The sequence below is a fragment of the Schistocerca americana genome, chromosome 3, assembly GCF_021461395.2.
Source record: "Schistocerca americana isolate TAMUIC-IGC-003095 chromosome 3, iqSchAmer2.1, whole genome shotgun sequence".
In the NCBI taxonomy this organism is placed as follows: domain Eukaryota; kingdom Metazoa; phylum Arthropoda; class Insecta; order Orthoptera; family Acrididae; genus Schistocerca; species Schistocerca americana.
Window position 1 is genome coordinate 66530536 of NC_060121.1, and position 14183 is coordinate 66544718.

Consider the following 14183-nt stretch of genomic DNA (forward strand, 5'->3'; position numbering starts at 1 on the left):
CAATCGTTGCTTCTGCATTTACGCATTGATTACAGCTTTACTTATTACTGCTCTTGCTTCCTCACTCTGCGTGATTATAAACACACCACGAATGAGAAGCCTGTGCTGGATGTAGTAGCGGTGGGATAAAGACATTTTTAACGTTTTTATAGTCAAACGTTACCTGGGGTACGGTCATGGCCTCTACGCTCGGCCACCATAACTAGCACGGACAGGCTGTCCGGTTATGCACACCTCGCATTTTGTGCTCGATTACTCGGTCATGCAGGACTAGTCTGTCCCATCACCAACGGCTCCACTGGGTACATATCCATCAAACGCATGGTCAGCTTTTCTTCTAAACCTGAGCCACAGTTCTTCACACGCCTGTCTCTAGAATCAAATGTTTTGAATTCCTCAAGGACTTTAAATACACACACACACACAATTCATCGACCGACCGACAAATTTCGTAGCAGCCCACACAACGCACGTCCCGATCGACTACAGTCTGCGACTACAGCGCCGCCCTGCACCTTTCGCTGGTGGTGACATTATGTTCTACGAGATACCGCTTAGTGTTACACAGAAAAGGAATTGGGATTTGGCTTGGGTGTTTTCGAACCGAAAAGGCCAGAAATAGCTGCGATAAAGCTGCAGGCAAAGAAATGGATAATGCAATGGAAGAAATGCACCTAGACTGTGTTACTCACGGAGCTGGGACCCGAAGATTTTCAGAACTGCTGAACATTGTCAAACGATATTTGACGAAAAAGATACAGTCCTGAAGTTGTAGTAGTAGTAGTAGTAGTAGTAAGTAGCTTTATTCATCTGTAGATCTGTTTTTACAAGGATATAGGTCATGTCAAAGTATTTACTAGTTAAGACCAAATTAAAATAAGCTAATTCGTATACACATACATTTACAGACATAGCTGAGATCCAATACTATACCCACAGGACAGGACAGATAGTTTAATTTGTGAAAAGGGGCCAAAATGAGTGGCTGTCAGTTACACTCGAACATACTACTTTGTTCATTTGACAAACATTACAAGAATAAGAAAACATTAAAAACAGAGCAAGCCAAACATTAATTTTAGAGCTTAATTCCCGGCTAAATGCGCCTTTCAATCTCACTTCTCGAGGGCAAAACAACTTTAATTTAAAACCAGCTGAAGGCCAATCACTCAAGACTCAAAAACAAGAATTTGAATTGTAGAAGGTAGATGGCCTTATCTTAAAACATTTCTCTAAATTAGGCTGAAGGCCCAAACAATCTCACGCGTTAAGGGGAAAACAACTTTACTTTAAATTCGGCTAGAAGCCATACAGAAACAAACAACAAGGACAAATAAGAAGAGGCAGCACATCAAACGGTGCTCAGAAGTTTCCAAGCGTCGGCCTGGAATTCAAACACAATTGCTCGCTTAGGTGCGACAGGCAGTCGGCCCAACAATTCTCAATCCGACGGCAACCCAACTGACAGACAGTCAACAGACAAAGCGACAGGATAACTTCTGCTCCACCCGACCAGCAAACATCAGGGAGTTAAATGGAACAACGCAGAAGGTGTTGGCGCCCACAACGAATTACACAATCAGCTGTGAAACTACACGCCGTGCAGAACATCCACAACACGACGAGAAAAATGCACTGCCTGAATTTACGTCAACGCCAGGGCAGGTAACCAGAACATTAACGGCCACAATGCAGAAGATTCCGCTGGTGCACTTCAATTCAAAAGTAATTAAGTTAAGTTAAACTCCACAGGAGCGCAGCTAGAATTTCGCCAACCTGAAAACACACATTGTTGCTCATGGGAATGTTCCTGTTCCAACAGCCCACAACGAGATTCAAACGACACGATGTGAACAGTTGGAGCTGGCTGGTAGATTAAGTAAAGACTCAACTTTCGTGTCCGGGATCGGTGAGCCACGGACCTCGTAGCTATGGGAACAGCCCCTCACACCCCGACCATGCTTACATGCCGCCAGCGGCCCCGGCCAGACCCGCACCGTGGAGAGTTCCTCACTGCTCCACGCCAATCGAGCACAGCCAGACACGATGAGCGCGAGGCCAAAGATAGTACAAGGGTACGAATATCGATACATCCTGCAGCTGCGACTCATGGAGAGAGAGGATAACAGCATAATCGCGATAACTGTGGCAGACTAATCACAGAATAGCAACCAAGGTTTAATGCAGAGCACAACACGAGCCAGCCACAGCTGAACGTCCCCCCTTAAACTCAACACAGGGAGGGGGTGACTCAAACCCTGAGCTACCTGAACTTAACTTGGCTAAGGTGAACCAGATACTGCTTACCTGAACAGTTATCCTCGACCAACAGATTTACCGTCCCTAAAATATGCACGATGGTGCAAGGCCCCAGAAAACGAAAACAAAAAAAGGTTCTCGCCACACACCAGGCTCCCCGGGAAATTTCGGACAGAGACTTGATCCCCTGCCCTCCCCTTAAAGGTTTCTCGATTACGATTATAACACTCAGCTTGTTTATTATGAGCTCTGAGTATATTGCATCTGGCCCAGTTACAGTTTTCCTTGATAACTTGAGGATTAATATCCGCTGGAATAAGATCTTGAATTCCCCATAAGTTTGAAAGAGAGGAAAGAGGGGAATTAATGGGATAGGAAAGGATCAAGGAGGCGGGCGTAGCTCGCAAAGCAACATGAATGGCGGTATTAAAGGCAAAACTAAGTCAAGGAAGACTGGAGTCTCATTTACTAGGCGTTTTCTGATGATAATTAATCAACGCGGACTTAAGATTTCGGTTAACTCTCTTTGCAAAGGACCCCTGCGGATAATATGAGGTGGTTGTGATATGCTTGACACCGTTCTGAAAACAGCAGACCTTGAAAGGAGCCGAAAGGAAAGCAGCAGCATTATCGCTAACAAGCTGCTTAGGTGGGCCAAAACCACTGGAGACATTAGTTAAATGAGGAATAGTGTTGGCAGCAGTAACGTTATGGCTCGGGAGGAGCAAAGTAAATCTGGAGAACGCATCGATAATAACTAGCACATACCGATGACCCTTCTTAGTACGAGGTACAGGTCCTAAATAACGAAAAACCGGGCGCACCAAAGCTACAGGCAAACAGACCTTGCTCTGCTTAGCATCGCCCACCCTCTTACAGAGAATACCACTCTTAACAATATACTCATCCGGCAGCTCTCCTGCCAACACATGCTGTTTAATCGGGGCCCAAACAGGGTGCTGTTCCTGATGCCGAGCAACATCCTCAAACAAGAGGGGAATTTCACCCAACACACTGCAGTTACGACAGTCTCCCTCTACCTGCTGGTTTCCCTTACTAGGTGTAGTTGCGGCGAACATCCGCCTGAGGGCATCCGCAAAGATATTTTCAGAGCCTCTCACATGTTTGACTTCAAACTGAAATGCCGAAATACGTACCGCCCACCTGGCAATATGGCCAGTTTTACGCGGCCTAGCCAACACCCAGCTCAAAGCCTGATTGTCCGTTTCTAACTGGAAAACCCGATGTTCAAGGTAGAAGCGGTACATCTCTAATACAAATGAAACGGCCAAAGCCTCGCACTCGCAGACAAGAATACTTAAGTTCGGCATCAGTTAACCGAAGAGACTCGTTGGCTAGTGGCCGTCTCTGCTTCTCAAACTCCTGGAGGAGAACAGCTGAAATACCACCATTAAAAGCTTCAGTTTGAACAACAAATCTCTTCAGTTTTAATCTGTAATTCATAACAAGTAAATTATGGTCTGAATCCACACCTGCCCGCAGACATGTTTTTTAATTTAAAATCTGGGTTCAAAATCTCTACCTTTTATTAAAATCGGGTACTCCAAGAACCGGAGGATTGGTATTGCTGCGTTAATGTGCTCAAAGGCAGTCTCCTGGGTGGGTCCCCATTCAAAACGCGCGCCCTTCCGCCGCAACTGATTTAAGGGTGCCGCCAAATTGGGAACGAAGCGCCTAAAGTAGTTCGCCAAACGTATGTATTTAGAAATTCTTCGCTTATCAGTAGGAGAAGGCAAAGCCCGCAAGGCTTCAGTTCGCTCTTGGTCAATGCAAATACTCTGACCTGACACTATATGACCCAAGAAAGGTACCTGCTGCTTGGCTAGCGTCGACTTACTAGGTTTAACGGTCAGCCCGGCTCCCTGTAATCTCAAAAAAACTTTCTGGATTTGTCCCAAATAGTCTTGAAACGAACGACTACAGATAACTAAGTCGTCCAAATAATTATAAACACAGACTTACTTCAAGTCGCTAAGGATATTATCCATCAAAGGAGTAAGCACAGCCGCACCAGTCGCTAGCCGAAAAGGAGCTCAGTTAAACTCAAACAAGTTCCAATCAGTTCAAAATGCAGTAACAACGTTTACATTCTTCAGCCAAGGGAATCTGATAACAGGCCTGATTCAAATCAAGGACCGTAAACGACTTAGCGTCGCCAGCCAAGTAAAAGAATTATGCAGATCAGATAGGGGTACGGGTATCGATTCAAGGACAACCTTAGCGTTTAAACAGCGGTAGTCAACTACAGGTCTGAAATCGCTCCCCTGATCTTTAGGTACAAGGGAAAGCATAAGCAATTGTAGAAGGCCTAATCACTCCTTGTTGGAGCATCTGAGATGTTTTAGACTCCAGTATCTTCACCTTAGGGGGTGAAGGGCGACGTGGGGACTGCCTGACCGGCATATTGTCCCGCAGACGGATATGATAGTCAAGGACGTTAGTAACACCCAAGTTACCACTCAAGAGCTGGGGAGAACTGTGCAAAAGCCTGGTGGGGCAATAGATGGGCCAGATCAAACTCTTTAGCTACGGCCTCAACAGCCAAAGCGCCGACAACTCGATGTACAATAGGTTCAGCGCATTCACAAAGGCCAAACTTCTCCTCAGGAGCGAATGTAAAGGAAAAGGGGTGCCCGGAATAATCCAAGACCAAACAGTGAGATCCCCTGCTATACACGCAGGACAGGGCAGGTAGTTTAATTTGTGGAAAGGGCCCAAAATGAGTGGCTGTCAGTTACTCTCGAACATACTACTTTATTCATTTGACAAACATTACAGGAATAAGAAAACATTAAAAACAGAGTAAGCAAAACATCAATTTTAGAATTCCTGGCAAAATGCGCCTTTCAATCTCACCCTTAAAGGGCAAAACAACTTTAATTTACAACCAGCTGAAGGCCAATCACTTAAGACTCAAAAACAAGAACTTTAATTTTAAAAGGCAGAAGGCTTCATTTAAAACATTTCTCTAAATTAGGCTGAAGGCCCAAACAATCTCACGCCTTAAGGGCAAACCAATTTTAATTTAAAATCAATTAGAAGCCATACAGAAACAAACAACATGGATAAGAAGAGGCGGCACATCAAACAGCGCTCAGAAGTTTCCAAGGGTCGGCCTGGAATTCAAACACTAACGCTCGCGTAGGTGAGACAAGCAGTCAGCCCAACAGTTCTCAGTCCGACGGCAACCCAACTGACAGACAGTCAACGGACCGAGTGACGGGATAACTTCCGCTCGACCCGACCGGCACACAGTAGGGAGTTCAGTGGAACAATGCAGGAGGTATCGGCGCTCACAACGAATTACGCATTCAGCTGTGAAACTACACACCGTGCTGGACAGCCACAACACGACGAGAAAAATATACTGCCTGAATATACGTCAAGGCCAGGGCAGATAACTGGAACGTTAACGGACACAAGGCAGAAGATTCTGCTGGGGGACTTCAATTCAAAAATAATCCATGTAAGTTACACTCCACAGGAGGGCTGCTAGAATTTCGCCAACTTGAAAACACACATTGTTGCTTGTGGGAATGTCTCAACAGCCCACAACGAAATTCAAACGACACAATGTGAAAGGTTGGGGCTGGCTGTTAGACTAAGTAAAGACTCAACTTTTGTGTCCGGGGTCGGTGAGCCACGGACTCGTAGCAATGGGAACGGCCCCTCACACCCCGACCGCGCGTGGACGCCGCCAGCGGCCCCGGCCAGACACGCGACACGGAGGCTTCCTCGCTGCTCCACACCAACTGAGCAACTTCCCGCACACGGCACAGCCGGAAACGACAAGGGCGGCGTCAAAGGTAGTACAAGCGATTCGTTGTGGGCTGTTGAGGCGTTCCCACAAGCAACAATGTGTGTTTTCAAGTTGGCGAAATTCTAGCAGCCCTCCTGTGGAGTATTGATGCACCCTGCTGCTGTGACTCGCGAAGAGAGAGGATAACAACATAATCGCGATAACTGCGGGAGACTAATCACAGAATAGCAACCGAGGTTTAATGCAACGCATAACACGAGCCAGCCACAGCTCAGTAGCTAAGAATTGAGTGTACATAAGAATAATGTGTGGCTAAAAGACACTGCACGTTACACACTGATTATAGGATTCTAAGTGCATAACATGCTGATGGCATTCTGTTTGCAAGTACCTTTGTGTGTTCACACCACTTCAACTGAGACTCAATATTCATTCCTAGAAATTCTGCATTTGTTACACAGTCTATAGTGGTGCCATCCACATTTAATTTTACATTGCCATTTTTCCCTCTTCAAACTGGAATTCATGGCACTAATTTTCTTTCTGTTTAATGCCACTTTATTGCTTATTGACCAATCATAAACTTCCTTGAGAGTTTGATTTGCTTTCTCTGCAAGGAGTTCTCTTGTTTTCTCAGTGATAAAATCTTGCTTTCTTCTTTCATAATTGCTTCTATTATTTTTGAGAATGCTGACAGTAGGGAAATGGGCTGGTAATTTTCTATGTCTTCTGCGTTACCTTTCTTAAGCCTGTTTTAACTGCTCTGGAAATGTGTCTAATGTGAAGGATTAGCTGGCCGGTGTGACCGAGCGGTTCTAGCCGCTTCAGTCTGGAACCGCGCGACAGCTACAGTCACAGGTTCGAATCCTGTCTCGGGCATGGATGTGTGTGATGTCCTTAGGTTAGTTAGGTTTAAGTAGTTCTAAGGTCTAGGGGACTGATAACCTCAGATGTTAAGTCCCACAGTGCTCAGAGCCATTTGAACCAGAGCCATTTGTGAAGTATTCATTTATTATATTTGTTAAGGGGCCTTGTATAATACCTATGCATTTTTTCAGTACACACATTTGTACTTCATATAAACCTACTAACTTTTTATTTTTTAGTTTTTGAACAAAAAAAATGGTTCAAATGGCTCTGAGCACTATGGGACTCAACTGCTGAGGTCATTAGTCCCCTAGAACTTAGAACTAGTTAAACCTAACTAACCTAAGGACATCACAAACATCCATGCCCGTGGCAGGATTCGAACCTGCGACCGTAGCGGTCTTGCGGGTCCAGACTGCAGCGCCTTTAACCGCACGGCCACTTCGGCCGGCAGTTTTTGAACATTTTTATTGGTTTCTTCCTCTGTGGTTGGAAGTAACATCATTGTATTTAGTGCAACACTATTTACAGGAATTATATTTGTTTTGGGGAATTTTTGCTGTAACTTCTCTGGAATACTTGAAAAATGCCCGTGTACATAGTTTTCTAAGTGTTGTGGATCATTTATTACCTTATCCCCCTCCCTTAGCAAAATGTTATTCTGTGTTTGTTTATCTCTCCCCGTTTCCTTTTTTATAACATCCCAGACTGCTTTTCTTTTATTCTCTACATTATATATTATTTTGTGATTAAACGATTTTTTGCAGCAATCAGCACCCTCCTATAGATCTTTTTGTATCTATGATAGAAAATTAAGAATTCTGGATAATTGCTACTCTTTTTCATGGAACTGTTAGCTGTAAACTGCTAGAGAGGCTGTTAGCTACATCACGATTTCTAGGCATTGGCATATGTTGTGAAGACCTCAAATTCGGCGAAATGGATCCCCACAAATTTTATCTAAAATGTTTCTTGAAACCTGCAAAGTGATTCATAGTTTCCTAAGGAAATATGCCGTGATAAAGCAAAGGCAAAACAAATAAAATAAATTATGTTCGTGAAAACGTAATGAATAATTTATGTGTGTAATATAAAAGATATCTCCTGTTAGCCCAAGAAACTCAGTTCAAATCAGAAGAAGAAAGACTGCAAATGGCGGCGGCGCACATTATGTAACAAGTTCAGCAACAGATTCATAAGGATGGAAGCACTTAGCAGCTGTTAGTACTGTAAAAAAAGTCCTTTACTTTGCTCTTCGTAGAAGAAGGCGTGACGATAGGTTGGATTTTCTTAGCACTTCTAAAATGTCTCAAGTGTATTTTATGAATAAACGACCGTCAAGTGTCTATAATTTGAATTTCAGGTTTCATTTCCGATACGTATTGGAAATAAAACCGAAAAACAGTTATACAAAAAGTGTGTATCTTTTACTTTCTCTACGTTCCACGTGAAACCATTATGGATACGTTAAAAATGAAAGCAGCGCTTCATTTCTTGCATCTCTATTGCTATACTCCTCGCATGACATGTTGCACAAACATCGGCAGTCGGTGAATTTCTCTAAAGATTCTGTCCTTAAAGTTTCGTCCGTCTTGCGCCTTGTCATGTATATTAGAACAGTATTTAATCCCACGAGCAGTGTCAAAACACGAATTTTAAATGGGCGGTTCGCACGATCAAGTAACACACAACACAGTTTTTTGGGTCGAGTGGCGGGGGGGAGTCGGCTGTCGGATGGTCCGACACGCCCGACTTCTTGACAATGAAAGTTCGTCGGTCGGTCGATCAATGCACCGACACACGTCCAATTTGTCGGTTGGTCGATCAGTAGGCTGGTGTATGTTAGACTTAGTGAGGCACCACGAGAGGCGCTATTGGCGAGTCACGTGATGTTGCTGACTGCTGTGACGGACGAAACGAACGGCTGTAGGTTATTCCGCTGCCTGCTACGCTTGCCGTTGGAGTGTTCTACGTATTGCTCGAGATTATTTCTGTGTTTCAAGTTTTTCCTGTTTTTCCATTTGTTGTTCCTGTAGTTTTCCTGTTGTTTCACTGGTGTTTGAGGTTTTCTTGTTATTTCAGTAGTTTTTGAAATTTTCTGTTATTTCAGTAATTTTTGATATTTCCAGTAATTTTAGATATTTTCAGTAATTTTTGATAATTCCAGTAGTTTTTTGATAATTCCAGTAGTTTTTTGATAATTCCAGTAGTTTTTTGATAATTCCAGTAGTTTTTTGATAATTCCAGTAGTTTTTTGATAATTCCAGTAGTTTTTTGATAATTCCAGTAGTTTTTTGATAATTCCAGTAGTTTTTTGAATCTTCCTGTTGCGGTAGTTCTTCCAGATCTTTCAAAGTTTTCCGGTCCTATCCAAGTTTTCCAGTCAGTTGTATCCAAGTTTTCCAGTCAACAACCACAGTAAGTGAAGTCGTTTATATTTCCTGTATATTGTATTTTGCGGTGCTGTTAAGTTAATCAAATAAGGCAACTTCTTAGCTTCACTGGAAATGACAGTGTCCACATTATTTCTTTTAAACATGTGATGCATAAACTCTTTAAAACTTTCCTCTGAGACAACGTGCATAATAGCACGCTCATTGCAAATATTTTGGGGTCGACAGAAGCGTCCGATCCAACGTGTCGGCTTTGACCCGTGACGTAAGGGTGTTGTGTGTGACGTCATGACGGCGCGGAGTTTGGTTTGAGTGTGACTGTCTCCAGTTCTGTTTTCGTATTTTATATACTTTTCTGATCTGTTCGTTCTATCCCGTGAGATTTTTTTTTAAAAGGCAAAAAACACTAATCAGCTATTGAAGCATCTTTATCTTCTGTGGGTTGCGGGGGTTACGACCCCTGGGGAGGTGGGTGGGTATTCATGCATGGCTGTCTTCACTTACACGTTGTAGCTACGCAAGGCGTCTAAATTTGTTTATATTTAGTTTGCCCCCCACCCTAAACACCCCATTTCCCGCGCTTGTCCCGTTAGTGTCATTAGGCTTCTTGTGGAAACTGTGTGTGTTTTTGTTTCCGCCATATTTGTGACGTCATGGGGCAAAGCAGACGGGTGGGATCGGACGCCTCCGTATTTGCGCGTGTTACGTGGCGTATGATGTTCTTTTGCGTGGTAGTATTGCACGTGTGTGGTATCGGTGGTGACTGCTTTCAGCGTAATATTTTTAGTGCGTTAACTATTTTGGTTTTGTTATGTCTACGTCATTGTAGATTTTTTCTGTTCGTCGTGTGTGAATTTTGGTAAATTGCTTTGTTCATGCGTTTGTTAGTTATGGATATGATGAGGGACAGTGCGTTGTCTCTAATAAAATTTCTTCAGCTATTCGGCCTCTTGGCTGAAGTCGTGAAGTGTTCAGTGTGTCGTGAAGAAATGAGGCTTACTAAACTTCCGGCGTCTCGGACCAGGGACGGCTATATGTGGAGATTTCGTAAGGATAACTTATGGCGCTCCGTTAGGCGAGGTTCCTGGTTCGAGAAGTTTAGGTTGGGCATGCGAGAAATAGTGTTGACGACGTATCATTTTTGTTGTAAATTCGCTCACAGTTTCTGTGCGCTTGAGGTGGGTATGAGTGAGATAACGGTGCTTAATTGGTATTATTGCTGTGAGGTGTGTTCTGAATATATTGAGTACAGGGGTAGGTTGGATGGTCTGGGTGGTGTTGTGAAGATTGATGAGTCGCAGTATGGGAAGAGAATGTATGAGGGGTAAGTCTATGGTTGGTTGATTCATTCTTGTGTGTGTGTGTGTGTGTGTGTGTGTGTGTGTGTGTGTGTGTGTGTGTGTGTGTGTGTGTGTGTGTGTGTGTGTGTGTGTGGGGGGGGGGGGGGGGGGGATTCTGGACAAAGAGGGAATTAGTGGGACTGATTGAGGATTTAATTGAAGAGGGTGCCACTATAGTTTGACCCGTTTTCTTCTTATAGGTGGTTGCGTCATTACGGGTACAATCATATAGTACTGAACCACAGTGTTGAGTTATAGAATGATGAGATAGAGGCCTGTACGAATACTATGGAGGGGTTTTGGGCAGCAGTTAAGTCGGTGATTGGTAGGGGAAGAGGCACTCTTCTAACCTTCAGTCTCCCTTGGGTGAGTGCTGTTGGTGGAAGAGCATCCATGAGGGCTATCGTAGTTTCAGGGTTTTTTAAGGGTGGTTAGTAGGATGTATAGGCCAAAGGTTGTGGGTTAGGTGTTGGCTGGGGGTTTGTGGCTGTGGCTTGGGGGGGGGGGGTGTCGTTAGTTGTTTGTAGAGGGATGTGGTGGTTTTTTATTTTGTGTAGACGATTTGTTTGGTACGGTTGTTGATTTCTAAAGTGTTTTCGTTTTTCTTTGTTTATGCGCCTTTCATTTTTTTTGGGGTGGGGAGTTGGATTGTGGGCTGGGTGGGAGTTTTATTTGGTTGTGGTTTTTTTTTGTTGGTTTGTATTGATTTGGTATTTTGCTTTGCTGTTGACTTATGAACAAAGTAAGAGCATGTGGACTATCGGACCAGTTGTGTGATTGGATTGAAGAGTTCCTAGATAACAGAACGCAGCATGTCATTCTGAATGGAGAGAAGTCTTCCGAAGTAAGAGTGATTTCAGGTGTGCCGCAGGGGAGTGTCGTAGGACCGTTGCTAGTCCCAATATACATAAATGACCTTGTGGATGACATCGGAAGTTCACTGAGGCTTTTTGCGGATGATGGCTGTGGTATATCTAGAGGTTGTAACAATGGAAAATTGTACTGAAATGCAGGAGGATGTGCAGCGAATTGACGCATGGTGCAGGGAATGGAAATTGAATCTCAATGTGGACAAGTGTAATGTGCTGCGAATATATAGAAGGAAAGATCCCTTATTTAGCTACAATTCAACAGGTCAGCAACTGGAAGCAGTTAATTCCATAAATTATCTGGGAGTACGCATTAGGAGTGATTTAAAATGATCATATAAAGTTGATCGTCGGTAAAGCAGGTGCCAGACTGAGATTCATTGGAAGAATCCTAAGGAAATGCAATTCGAAAACGAAGTAGGTTACAGTACGCTTGTTCGCCCACTGCTTGAATACTGCTCAGCAGTGTGCGATCCGTACCAGATAGGGCTGATAGAAGACAGAGAGCCGGCCACGGTGGTCTAGCGGTTCTAGGCGCTCAGTCAGGAACCGCGCGACTGCTACGGTCGCAGGTTCGAATCCTGCCTCGGGCATGGATGTGTGTGATGTCCTTAGGTCAGTTAGGTTTAAGTAGTTCTAAGTTCTAGGGGACTTGTGACCACAGATGTTGAGTCCCATACTGCTTGGAGCCATTTGAACCAATTTTTGAAGACGGAGAGAAGATCCAACGGAGAGCAGCGCGCTTCGTTACAGGATCATTTAGTAATCGCGAAAGCGTTACGGAGATGATAGATAAACTCCAGTGGAAGACTCTGCAGGAGAGACGTTCAGTAGCTCGGTACGGGCTTTTGTTGAAGTTTCGAGAACATAACTTCACCGAGGAGTCAAGCAGTATATTGCTCCCTCCTATGTATATCTCGCGAAGAGACTGTAAGGATAAAATCAGATTAGAGCCCACACAGGCATACCGGCAATCCTTCTTTCCACGAACAATAAGAGACTGGAATAGAAGGGAGAACCGATAGAGGTACTCAAGGTACCCTCCGCCACACGCCGTCAGGTGGCTTGCAGAGTATGGATGTAGATGACTTTAGTGAAGTGTTTGACAGCAAGGTGTGATTGTAACTATGGCTGGTTTGATATCGTTAGTTGCTATTGACCTATATAGGTAAAGGGAAGTGTTAGATTCCAACTTGGGTTTTTTAGTTTTTTTTGTGGTAGGGTTAAGTGTGGTGGTGGTGGTGGTGGTGGTGGTGGTGGTGGTGGTGGAAGTTTAGAGATTTATAGCGTGATGAGTAGACATCGATACAGTTTTAAATACTACTTTCGGTTTCCTTTGACATACAGTATATAGCAGTACTGACTTACGTATGCACAGGAAATAACCACTCACATTGAAGTTAACAGTATTTTTTCGGTAGTGCAGATAAACAGTCATAAATATTTACAAAAGTTGTGTAAGTAGGACAGTTATTTTTCCATTGATTACATGGCACGTTATCGCGAGACACATCGGCCTGTTAACGATTAGCGGATGCCAGTCGTCAATACAGATTCTCATGGTTTTCCATGTTGTGGTTGACAATTGGCTTCTAGATTGCTAGTGGATTGTCATGTAGTTTGTGCGATTTCCCCTAATAAGTTGTTAATGGTCATTAAAAGATTATTCTGTACACCGGAAAACGAATGTGCCTCCAGAACATTTTGAGGTTATAATTTTTTTTCACTATTTGAAATCTCTATGAAGGCCCAAACAATGTTAAGAATGGTTTACAAATGCAGTTGGCGAATAAACCACATCTAATACAAAAATTTATACCAGGTATAGCGACTTCAAAAGAGATCATTTGTGCAGGTTATCATGGTTTTCCATATTGTGATTGAGGATTGGCCTCTACATTATGTGAATTCATGTACTTGGATTGACACCCCTATATATGGATGCTTGCCCCTTAATATTGATTATAAGATAGTAGTTCATGTGTTTGTGCTCGATTATACCTACTGTGGAGTTCACTATGTGATCAATTAGATAGCGAATTGACTTTCCCTTGTCAGACTCCATACTGGACACATTATCGTAGTTCGCTGTTAAGTCAGTTTCATCCTAATCACTAAGAGTCCTTGTGTCCAGAATAATTTTACTTCCCACTCTCATGTTTGTCCTCGTTATCAGTGGATAGCTTACATTTTTAACTAGTAATTGTATACAAGAACTGCTGTATATGGATAAGCGAAACGAATGAGTGCCCATGGTGTAATGGTGATATTGGTTGTTAGACTTTCCGCTGTCATAATAAGTAGTGGTTACACATGTCACTGATTGTAATAACCGTAATCAACCTTTGACTAGATCACATTCACAATACGAGTGTTATACGCTGTATACTTCACTGTATCTTCATTCTGGTAATTGTTTATTAGAGGAACAGCAAATACTTTACAGGTGTGACGAATTTTGAAGACTGTCAGTACCTAGTTACTACTTTTGGAGTATTGCTACGAAATTTATCGTTCTATTGATCATGCAAGAATACTAGAATTACACTACTTGTGACAAAGATTACTGACGTCGATGAGACAAAGACGTTGAAATAAGGTTTTTCAGCAGCATGATAACTTAAATTTTTTTGTTTGAATGAGTAGATTTTGGATTGATTCGTATGTATTTTAT